The sequence below is a fragment of the Macaca fascicularis genome, chromosome 14 (assembly GCF_037993035.2).
Source record: "Macaca fascicularis isolate 582-1 chromosome 14, T2T-MFA8v1.1".
Classification (NCBI taxonomy): domain Eukaryota; kingdom Metazoa; phylum Chordata; class Mammalia; order Primates; family Cercopithecidae; genus Macaca; species Macaca fascicularis.
In genome coordinates this window covers 51,812,878-51,825,564 of record NC_088388.1, presented here as the reverse complement: position 1 = coordinate 51,825,564, position 12,687 = coordinate 51,812,878, and positions in this window count along the sequence as shown.

Sequence of the window (12,687 nt, the reverse complement as noted above, 5' to 3'; positions counted from 1 at the left end):
CCTAAATAAATGAATATTTATTGGAGTTTACATGAATAGTACTAACAGGAAAAGATAAAGTATAATTTTTATTTTTTGACTTCTACCCAAGGAATTTCCCTTGTGAGTATGTCTATATATAGCATTGCCAGTGAAAAGTAGAGCAAAGAACAAGATTTCCAAGTGATAAAATTATATTTCCGTTTCAGTCATAATTACATACCTTCATAGCTACTCTCATGAATTACAAGCATCATTTCTCCTCTGTCTTCACTTTCAAATACCTACAGTGTTGGAATCCTTTGGCAATCTTCTATAAATTTCAAACTGGGGCAACTTAATTAGAATCCTGACTTTTCTCCCTTCCACCAGCAATTGCTTAAGTTTTTGAAAAACATCGTTAAAACAAAGGATGCATTGAGTATGAGAACATCGGGCTTTATTTGTTTCTGAGACAAGATCATGGGGAGGAGAGAGACTTACAAATGATAAATAGACTTGATATTTAGACTCATCTGGCCTTGATTTCCAGCTTGGGAACCTTCATTTAATATTGAGAAAGACCAGGCTTCATCTCATATCTCACAGTTCTGCATTGGGTTGGTCAACCTACCAACATTTTATCCCATCCAATAGCGCTAGACAAAAAGCAAAATTAAAAAGAAGCAGTAGGGGCAACTGGACTTGAATAGAAGAATAACCATAAATTAATGGTCTATTCATCCCTCCTTGGGCTGCCTTGCTGAGGCTGTGTCCTGTGCAGGTGGCCAAGGCTGCCTAATTAGTGCTTGCGCAGAATGGGGAGTCTGGTGAGACTGCCAAGTGCACCAGTGTTGAGCTTCTAATTTGGAGACTTACCACTTTTTTGACTTTTTTTTCTTGGTAAAAGCCTTTTTTAGCTCACACACCATACAATTCACCCACTTAAAGTATATAATTCAAGAGTTTATCATACATCCATAGGATTGTGTGATCAGTGCCACAATCGATCTTAGAACATTTTCATCACCCTGAAAGAAACCCCATATTGGTTAGTAATCAATCCCTTCCTAAACACCCCCATGCACCTAATCCTAGGTAATGACTAATCTACTTTCTGTATCCATAGATTTACCTATTCTGAACATTTCATAAAAATAAAACCTTAAAATACGTGGCCTTTTGTAATGGGCTCTTTCACTAGGCACAATGTTTTCAAGGTTCATCCATGTTGTGGCATGTTTCAGTACTTCATTCCTTTTTATGGCCAAGTAATATTCCAATGTATGGCTATACCACACTTGGTTTATCCATTCATCAGTTGATAGACACTTGGGTTGTTTCTACCTTTTGACTGTTATGAATAATGCTGCTATGAACAATCATGAGCAAGTTTTTGTACAAACATGTGTTTTTATTTCTCTTGTGTATACATATACACCTAGGAGTGGAATTGCTAGGTCAAATTTTCTTGGTGTTTTAACTTAAAAACAAACCTTATACCAAATTAAACTAAATGACAGCACTTTGTAAATAATAAATCACTTATAAAAATAAGGTTTCATTTTAACTGTCTTGTAGAATATTTAATCTCCTAATTTATTCTAGTAATGTTGAATCCATTTCTACTGTGGACTTTGTACTGTGCTATGTGTTGGGAGTAAAGATTCAAAGAGGACTGAGACATGGAGGGGATTACTGTCTATACAAATAGCTAACATACTCTAAGCCAAGCACGATACTAAATGTTTTCTATGTATCAAATCCTTGACTACTAATACTACCCTATGAGGTAGATACTATTATCATCCTCATTCTGCAGAGAACTTAAGTAACCATCCCAAGGTCACGCAGCTGGTAAGTGGCAGAGAACCATCACACTTCCTTGCTCTCCCAGGCTGCCTCTCTAGCAACAGTATAACACACAAGAGTTAACAGTGTGTCATCTGGAGTTAGATATCCTGGGTTTGAGTGCTACCTCCCCCACTTACCATGTGACCTTGGGCAAATGAATCACACTTCCTACGCTTCACATGCCTAATCTATAAAGAGAGGTTAATCCAAGAACCTATTTCATAGAGTTGATATAAGGATTAAATGACATAAACATGTATTAGTTGCTTGACATGTAGTTAGTGCTCAATAAATATTAGTTGTTGTTATTATCCATAAAAACTCTATAAGCAAATCATTACAAAGGCATGTGATACATTTTAAGGGCTGCCAAATGTCGCAATTTATCTCTGCTGGGAAGGAAAAAAAAATGTCAGGCCAAACTGCAGAAACAAGCCTGTTTGCCTCCTTTTACATGAATTCCGTCCATTGACATTAACAACCGAAGTCTTAAAAGCTGGATTCTGTGTGTCTCTTCCACTTCCATTTCTAGTGCTGTTGGGGAGCCTAATGCGAGGTGGTGATTTGTATTCTGCAAGTGTCTCTTGTCTCATCATGAAAGGGGCCCATCTGTCTGGTCTTTGGGTGGGTTTGGAACATGACACCCAGGGGATGGGGGTGGCAGCAGAGGAATCAACCCAGGCACCCACAGAGGTGTCAGCCAGGCAAGATCCATCCCTCTGCGGGCTCCTGTAAGGAGGGGAAAAGGCAATATGATTATTCAAGGGAAGATCTCACAGAGATGTGTGCTGCATTTAAACACAAATGCATTCTGTCCTCAATAATTTGGTGGAGTTGGCGCGTAGCATTGGGGTCAGCCTGACATGGTATTGAAGAGGCCCAGGGTGCAATGTGACTTGTCACACTAAGTACACTTGTCTCCCACGGCAACAAGTTACTGGGCAGCAGGAGACAGGAGGGCTGGGAAAAGCATTCAGGGGAAGGGTCAACAGGGAGCCCTTCTTTGCACATTTATCCGGCCCCAGATTTGGCTGATGGTTTCAGAATGTGTTAAGTGGTCATCAGCATTCTCAGCTGTTCTCCGGGATGCAGTTAGTCGGAATTGGCTTCCTGGTACTTATTAAAGAAAAGTCAGACATCTAGGGAACCAGGCCATGGAGAAGGCTAAGTCCAAAATAAGTATGAGCTTATGGAGATATACATATGAACACACCCCAGGATGACTCTCCTTAAGGATCTTTCAAACTCACATGTTAGATCCTAAATCAATATTGATTCCCTCTCTCCCTGCTGTCCTCGAAGAACTCAGAGATACCTAAATGTATTATAGCTACTTGCTTACTTATATCTGTTTCTGCCTACCGGCTTGTGAATTTGGAGTGAACAGGAACCATGTGTTATTCTTTCAGTAGTCCCAAGACCGTGGTACATGCTTGGAAAAAAAAAATGTGAATGAATAGACTTTAGGAGTATATACAACCTTTTGCCCCGGAATTCCAGTTAATTATCGGACAAAGTCCGTGCAGATGACTTTACTATTCTTACTTTAACTGGTATGGAAACTGAGGTTCATAGAAGTGAAGTAACCTGCCCAAGGTCATATGGTTGGTGGAACTGGAACTGAATTTCACATTGAACATCTGATGGGTGATTAATATACAAAAATCAATTAACCTTTTATCACATTAAGACACTAGGATGACTGAAAGAAAATGCCTGGAGCTTCCAGAAAGTTCAATATCATCAAAGAGGTTATATTAATTGCCCTCAGGCCCATGACACTGAGCTAAGTGCCATGAAAGGTATTCCACACAGATGGCCTGTCTCTCTAGTGGATTTTTAAAAATAAAAACCTAGGCCAGGCATGGTGGCTCATGCCTGTAATCCCAGCACTTTGGGAGGCTGATGCAGGAGAATCACTTAAGCCCAGGAGTTCAAGACTAGCCTGGGCAACATGGTGAAACCCCGTCTCTACTAAAAATACAAAGCTAACCGGGTGTAGTGGCACACGCCTGTAATCCCAGCTACTCAGGTGGCTGAGATGGAAGCAATCACCTGAGCTTGTGAGTTGGAGGCTACAGGGAGCCAAGATAGCTCCACTGCACAATGGGAGTGAGACCTGGTCTCAAAAAAAAAAATAGAAAAGTAAAAAACATATGTAAAGTATAATTATATTTAAGAGGATGATTAGTGCCACAGTGAACTTGAATCAATTTGAATATGGATCAGATGAGTGAGAGCTCTCTGAGAACAAGAATTGGGTCTTTTTTTTTTTTTTATCACTATTGTCCTAGGGCCCTGCACAATGCTGGTGACCAAAAAGTACTACTGAGATGGATAAAGTGTAAAGGAATAAAGGCTCTGTAATCACTGGATCTGGATATAAAATGTCAATCAATAGGATTAGATGAACAGGTTCTTCCTAGCTGGCTTCCCCACTAGACCTGCCAGACCTCCTCTGCAAGATTCATAGGGCCTTCATTTCATTGGCATATCCCTGGGGTTAGCAGCTTTGCCATAGCCATATGATAGGCGGTCCAGGTTGTGTTGTATGACCTCAGGAGTAGAGGGATGAGGGCACAGTTTGCCATGGCATTAAGACCACCTCTTCCTCTCTACCCTGGAAGCTGGCTGGAGGTGCAGAGAAATCAATAGACAGGTGAGAAGAAGATAGGGATAGAGGCCAAATTTTGTTCACAGAAGCCTGGGGGGCACATCAGAGTCCAGGGAACAGCAACGGGAAGTTGATGCTTAGCGCCAGAAGAGGGGGCTGCAGCTGGTGCAGCTGCTGCTGCAGATGACATTGTTTGTGGGTACACGATGGGAGCAGAACACTGTGGAGGGGAGACTAGAGCCCAGGCTAAGTGGAGGAGGACTGGTGCAGGGTGGCAGTTGGCCCAGGAAGAGCACGTACCTCCACAAAGGTTTGCCATGTGCTTAGGGGTGTAGACTGGAGAGAGTGTTCTGGGGAAGAAGGGCGTATATCATGGGAATATGGATAAGAATAAGCTCCAGGATTTCAGTCTACAGAGGAAAACAGACACAGACATGACCAATAGTAATTCTACATGACAAGTGGGAAAAATAAAGATGGAATGAAGTAATATAATAATTTAAAAGGGGGAACTGAAGAAGCAGGTTGTGAAAGCTAGTGGGTACCAAGAGCCAGAGAGGTTTGGATTCAGATCCTAACTTACAAGGTGTGTGACCCAGCACAAGTCATGTAGTTTTGTCTAAGCTTCAGTTGCCTTGTCTATAAAATGTGTGTAACACCTTCCTCATAAGAGTTTGTAAGGATTAAAAGGAGATATGTGTTAAGTGTTTAACCCATGGCCTGGCATAATAACACTCACTGAAAATTAGTTGCTGTTGCAACTACTACTATTTCAACTTCTATTTGCCAGGCACTGTGCTAAAGGCTTTTGTCTATACTAGTTAATCTTTACATACACTCTGCTAGTCAGGTATTTTTATCCCACCATTAATCAATGAGAAAATGGAATCCCTGCATGTTTAAATAACACAGGTAGTATAGAGCAGCCCTAGGACTCACCTCCAGGCATGACAGATTTCAGACACTCCACTCTAGTCACCATCCTGCTGCTTTATTACTATAAATATAACACTTTAAAATATGTTCATATTTATACTACAAATATAGTTATAGTATAAAATAGCAGGATGGTGACTAGAGTAGAGGTCTGAAACCAGTCAATTTCCAATACCTATGGAAATTGCCTAGGTTAGTGCTTAGATAATCATCATAATAATAGCAGAAGATATTATAATCATATTTATAATTATTATATTATAGCTATTATTATGTATAATAATTACAGATTACTATGATTATTGTAGTAATTGTTAGGCACTAAACTAGGTACTTTTCCTACATTGGCTCATTTAATCCTTATAATAACTTTATGAATCAGAAACTGATTATCTCCATTTTGCAGACAAGATTAAGTGACTTGTCCAAATTGTGTAACTATCGAGTGGTAGAGTTGTACTTTGAAGTGGGTAGGGGAACTTTACTCCAAACTGTGTATTTTCTGACACTCCAGCCTTCTTAGTTTTAGTGGAAGAGTTTTTCTACCTCTCTAATTTGTCCTTTTTTTCTATTTTCTCTCTCCTTTATCTCCTTCCTTTTCATCAGTGTCTCAAGGGCATTTCTCATTTTCATAATAAGGTTATAGATTCACCTGAAAGGGAATGCAAAAGGAAAGGGGAACACAAACCTGGAAAACTAGCATTTAACCTCACTAATAAGCAAATAAATGCAAATTAAAATAGAAATGATATTAATTTAGGCAACAATTTTTACATGAGCAAACCCGAGTCCACAGGGAAAGGGGTTCTCTTTTCTGTGACAAGGTAAGTTGGTGCAGCCCTTTTGGCAGGGAACTTGCACTATGTAATGACAGCCGCAAAAGGCAATTCCATTTAACAGTCATTTAACTCATTTAACACACAGCCACAGAGCTGCTTGAGAATTTTCATAATGCCATAATGGAAATTACCTTCTTCTCATGGGAATTCCATTTAAGAAGGGGTCACATGGTACTATTTACTATTCCCTCAACCTCCTGTCAGTCTGGTATCTCTCCCCTGGGGCTCAATGGGAGAAGCCAGCTCCTGCTACAGGGTCCATTAATTACCGTAGCCCTTAGGATCCTATCTACAGAGGACCCAGGTAGAGCCGGAGCTCAAGAACAGTCCCTTCCTGATGTGGGCAGGAAACTCCAGCTTCCTTATTAAGGACACCTCCCAGTTCTCCAAGGTTGAACACCCTGACTTTGTCACTGTGATTCACATTCCTCTCATCTCTTCTTGCTGACCTGGCTGTCCCATCACTCTGGTCCCAGGGGATACTGTTTTTCCTTTAATATCCTTACTTCATTCTGAGCGCTGCTTCAGAAGGAAGGGGCCCACAGCTCTCTGCCAATGATTTAATTCCAAAGACTCTTTTTTTCATCACCCCAACCTGGACCCCATCCCCTTCCCAGCAGCCTGGAGGTCCTGAGCAAATGAATTCCTGGTCATGACCTTTCCCTATAATCTCCCTGGACCTGGTCACCTCCACTCTTGATGCCCTCTGGGTCTTGGACAGCACAGTTTTAAATCTAAGTACTGTTAGCTCTTCCTGGGCCCAGGGCAGCGGGTAGGGCAGGGGGTCAGAGAGCACAGGCAGTAAGCATCCTCCTGTGCCCTTCATTACCTGGTATTGATTTTCTCCCATCCCTCACTCTTCCACTGCCCCATAAAGAAGTCAGAGTTGTAAAGCTGTCAGGACATTTTCTGACTAATTTCATGGCTAATTCCTCCCCTCAGTAAGTAGCACAACCCACAAAGGAGCTGCTGTGCTGCTTCAGTTTCCCAAGATGAGGCTGAATGCTCAGTGTAACTTAAAAGTTTCTGTACCTCCATGGATGCATCTGTCGTCCAGGAGAGAGAGGAGGATGGAAGAGCTGAAGGTATTTATACCTTACAGAATCCGTGCATCAAGGGAACACATTGTCCACCTTGCAGGATGTTGCAAATGTGTTTTGTTTGCTGTAAAAATCTCAGATCAAAATCCACCTCTGCCATTTACTAGCTCTATGGCATCAGGCAAGGTACACAAGCTTTCTGAGCCTCAGTTTTCTCATCCCTCAAAATGGGGCTATTTAATACCTACTTGCAGGGATGCTGTAAGTATAAAAGTAGAATCCTATAAAATAATATAATGTCTTGCACACACACATATATATATATATATAAAATAAATACTTCCTTTGTTTTTCAATCATTGGCCAGAGCCCTTAACCCAGTATCAGTGTGACTGTTAATGTTTTAACAGGGGCTTATGGATCTGTTCCAGGACTTGGTGGCTTCCTGGTTTAACAAAGCCCCTCTAATGCCTAATAATAATAATAGTAATAAAAATTAGAGGCCTGGTGCAGTGGCTCACACTTGTAATCCCGGCACTTTGGGAGGCTGAGGGGGGCAGATCGCTTGAGGCTAGGAGTTTGAGACCAGCCTGGCTAACATGGCCAAACCCAGTTATCAGCAGAACCAGCCCCTGATAATTCAACATGAGTCCTTTTCTATTTTCCATAAGTGTCGACTGGTCTGAGAAATAAAGGGAAAGAGTACAAAAGAGAGAAATTTTAAAGCTAGGTGTCCGGGGGAGACATCACATGTCAGGAGGTTCTGTGATGTCCCCCAAGTCGCAAAACCAGCAAGTTTTTATTAGTGATTTTCAAAAGGGGATGGAGTGTATGAATAGGGTGCCCCCAACTGGGAATGCATTCTTTTGCCAAGGCTGTTAATTATTAATATTCCTTACTGGGGAAAGAGTTCAGCCATATTTATCTTACATGTTTTCAGTAATAAGAGAAATATTACTCTGTCCTGCCCGACCCACAGGCAGTCAGACTTAATGGTTATCTCCCTTGTTCCCTGAACATCGCTGTTATCCTGTTCTCTTTTCAAGGTGCCCAGATTTCATATTGTTTAAACAATTTGTGCAGGTAACGCAATCTTCACAGGGTCCTGAGGCAATATACATCCTCAGTTTACAAAGATGATGGGATTAAGAGACTAAAGTAAAGGCAGGCATAGGAAATCACAAGAGTATTGATTGGGGAAGTGACAAATATCCATGAAGTCTTCACAATTTATGCTCAGAGATTGCAGTAAAGACAGGCATAAGAAATTATAAAAGTATTAATTTGGGGAACTAATAAATGTCCATGAAATCTTCACAATTTATGTTCTTCTGCCATGGCTTCAGCTGGTGCCTCCGTCCAGAGTCCCTGACTTCTCACAAGACCCAGTCTCTACTAAAAATACAAAAATTAGCCAGGCATGGTAGTGGGCACCTGTAATCCCAGCTACTCGGGAGGCTAAGGCACTCAAATTGCTGGAACAGGGAAGGTGGAGGTTGCAGTGCGCCAAGATCGCACCACTGCACTCCAGCGTGGGCAACAGAGTGAAACTCTGTCTCAAACAAACAAACAAACAAATTAGAGTAGAAGGCAGAATACCACAACAACTGAAGAAGGAGATTGATAGCCATTAGTAATGTTGACCTTAGATGAGTGACAAAGTTTAGTTGCTCATCTTCACAACACAGTGTTTATGAAAGGGCTGAGCAAAGTGCCTGACCTAGAGCAAGCATGCAGCAAGTGTGTGGTAGGCAGAATTCCTGGGTAGTCCCCAAGATTCTTGCTCCCTGTTATGCTCCTCCTGTGGAATCCACATACCTGGAATGTGGGCACAGCTTGTGAATGTGCTGAGGTTTCACTCTAGTAAGTTAGATGTCAAAGGTAAAGGGATTTTTGATGTAATTAAGGTCCTAAATTTGTTGATTTTGTTGTTGTTTCTTTGAGACATGGTCTCCCTCTGTCACCCAGGCTGGAGTGCAGTGTTGCAACCACGGCTCACTGCAGCCTCGACCTCCTAGTTTCAGACAATCCTCCCACCTTAGCCTCCCCGGTAGCTGGGACTACAGGCACATACCACCATCCCTGGCTAATTTTAAAAATTGTTTTGTAGAGACAGGATCTTGCTGTGTTGCCAGGGCTGGTCTTGAACTCCTGGGCTCAAGCAATCCTCCCACCTAGGCCTCCCAAAGTGCTAGGATTACAGGCATGAGACACTGTGCCTGGCCAAATTAGTTGATTTTGAGTTAATCTAATGGGACTAATCTAATTATCCTGGGTGGGTCTCACTCAACTAGGTTAAAACCCTGAAAAGGGAGACTGGGCCCTTTCTGAAGAGAGAGATTCTCTTGCAGGCATTGAAGAAGCAAGCTACCACAAATTCTATAGCTGCAAGAAAATAAATTCTGCCAAGAACAATGTGCACTTGGACAAGAACCCTGAGACCAAAGCCCCAGCTGACATCTTGTGAGACCCTGACCAGGGGACCCAGCTAAGTTGTGCTTAGACTACAGAAACCTGACCCATGCAAGCTGTGAGATAATAAACATGTATTCTCTTAAGCTGCAATATTTGTGGAAATTTGTTCTGCAGCAACAGAAAACTAATATAAACTGGTAGACCCTCTTTTAAAAATTACTTTAGTTCATTGTAAAATAATAGGACAGAATCATGCCAGATGAGACTCCACCACTCTGGCCCATGAGAAGGGTCATATAGGCAAGGCACTGGTTCATCTGAAATCAACTGACTGCTACCCAAGAAAATAAAACACCATTCTCCCAATTCCAATACATTCTCATGAGTAAATATCCACATGCAATCTGGTGAAGCACATCCTAGGAGTAGGCATTTCAAGGGGCACTGCTGGCTGGAGAAAGTGCAGGCTGATTCATCCTGTGGTTGGAAGCAGGAAACAAATACCCTGGGATAATATTTTGAAATAGGAACATATCCCTTCCCCCACCCCCAAGAGTTGATCTTCCCCTGCTCAAACTAAACAATTCTGAGTTCCTTATCTCAGGAATGGGATGAACCCCAGAAAGGGAGAAAAAGGAGCTTTTCTGCTTTTGGTGTTCAGTAAGCCAGCCCTCAGAGGCAACAGGGAGAAATCGGGGCTTAAGCAATTGTTTGAGAAACAAGCTGATGAGTAAGAGGCAGGCTCCACCTTCCCTGGGGTGAAGGAAGGGGAAAGTCAGAAGAAAGGGTTGAGTGCATAGACTTGTGAATCTCTGAAGAAGGGGCGTTGTTTATCCTTCAGTCAGGCTGAGCTCAGGGCAAAGCAGATTCTTCAGAAAAGAGCATGGAAATGCATATCTTGTTTCCTCTGTGGAACCAAAAAAGGTAGCAAGAGCTCAGAAAAGAAGTGCATAGTATACAGAGAGGGCCTTAAACAGCTCCTCATATATTCCCACAGTCCAATGGGGCATAACAGTGGCAGAAACGTTGAGTGCACTACATTAGGACAGAAAGAGAGTGAAGAGGAGGCCAGACCACAGAGGGACCACATGGACCCTCACTGAAGAGCCAGAACATCTCTACAAATGTCATCATGGAGAGATGATGATCCAGAGCATATAATGCTTCCATAACCCTGCAACTTTTCAATTTTTACCATCCAGCAAGAAGGGGTAGGGGGCTTTCAATGAAAATTAAACTGCAAAACTAGTTTTTAAATTTAGATTTATATTCATTGAATAAATAGTCAACTTCTGGGAAACCCAAGGAGAGGTAGGTTTCCAGGAAGAAAGGGACTGTGGTAGATCATGACAGGAATGGCCCCCAATGATATACCCTTCCCTATTCATACCCTCATTTTACCTACTTCTCATTGCTTCCATGTAATTCAGGCCAATGGAGCATTAGCAAATGGGAAGCAAGCTGAGACTTGAGCTGTCACTTGTTGATTTCCCTCTCTCTTGCTGCTTTTGGAACCTATCCACCATGGGAAGAAGCCTGGGCTATCTGTCTGGAAATATGTGGCCCAGCCAATAGCCAGCACCAACTTGTAAATGAAGCCATTTCTGACCTTCCAGTCACAGAAAGTTGCCAGATGATGTTAGCTGCACAAGCAACCCCAGGCAAAACCAGCATAAGAACCACCAACTTGAGCCCAGCCTAAGTCGCTAACCCATAGAATCATGAGTAATGAAAATAGTTGTTATAGACTGCCATATTAAGTGGTGGTTGATTATACTGCAAAAAAATAATATAGGGCACACAGAGAAAATATCTGAGTGAAACATGTGATATCCTGAGCTCCAATTAGGATAGCTCAATGCAAACAAATTGGCTAAATGAACCAACCTAACTGCCCATCTATTTTGAATCAGACACCTATATTTCATTTGATTTTGTACACTGACCCTGTGAAGTGAGATTTATTATGGGTAAGATAACTCAGGCCAAGTAAGTTGTGTTAAAAAGCCACAGGTTTTCTACAGAATCCAATCTGTGTTTTTATAATGTGCCCTTATCTCTTCTAGCACCCTGTAGCACTTACTGTCAGGGTAGAACCAGACACTTTGATGGGACCCAGCATGCGTTATAGTGAAGTCCCTTTTCTTTGTTGTTCTTTTTAAGACTCAATCTCAAATCTGCAACCTACCTACCATAAGCCCATTCTTCCCTCAAAACAAATAGAAGAGTTAGAGGGAAGAAGGAGGGAGGGAAAAGAGCCTTTGTAACACCACTGGGTGAGAGTTGAAAATCACCATGGAGCTCAGCGATCTCCTACAAGACAAAAGCATTTAATTTCCCGCTGTTTGGACAGCTGAGACTGGCTGCCTTCTCCCCCCAGCATGCATGCCAGCAGACCGGAGCTGAATCCTAATTCTAAGAAGAAGGGACTTCTCAGGGAAGATTTTCAACAGCAAATAAACAGACACTCTCTAATGACACAATACTGTCTCTAGGAATACTTGAGAAATTTTTGGCTCTTTTTTCTATCATTCTTGAGTTTTCTCCATCAGGCTCAGAAAGCAGAGTGACGTAAAAGCTGGGTATGTGCTAAGGAGGAGGGGGAGGGAAAGTCTCCAAATAAATCATTTAATTCACAGAGTTTAAGATTGGGAGATTCTCCTGGGCCTTGTACGCTGTTAAAAAAAAAAAAAGCAGATCTCTGTTAAGAGGCCTTTTCTCTAAAGCAGTTCTGACTCAGCCTGTTTGCCCTTGGAAGATGCTGCAGCACCTGAGACATCCAGAGGCCATCAGTCAACACATGGTCTCCTCTCTACGGTCCTTCTAGAAATGCAGGATCTTTTGCCCCATCCTAAACTCAGAAAAAGGGGATTCATGTGCAGAACATGGTAGAGAATCCTAGGTCTCTGACTCACAAAAGGATCACCTTGGGCCTGAGCTTCCTCATCTGTGAATGGGGATGGGAATTCATGCCTTATTGTATAGTTGCAAGGATTATATGGAGTAATAAAGGTAAGCGCCTGGCATGGTT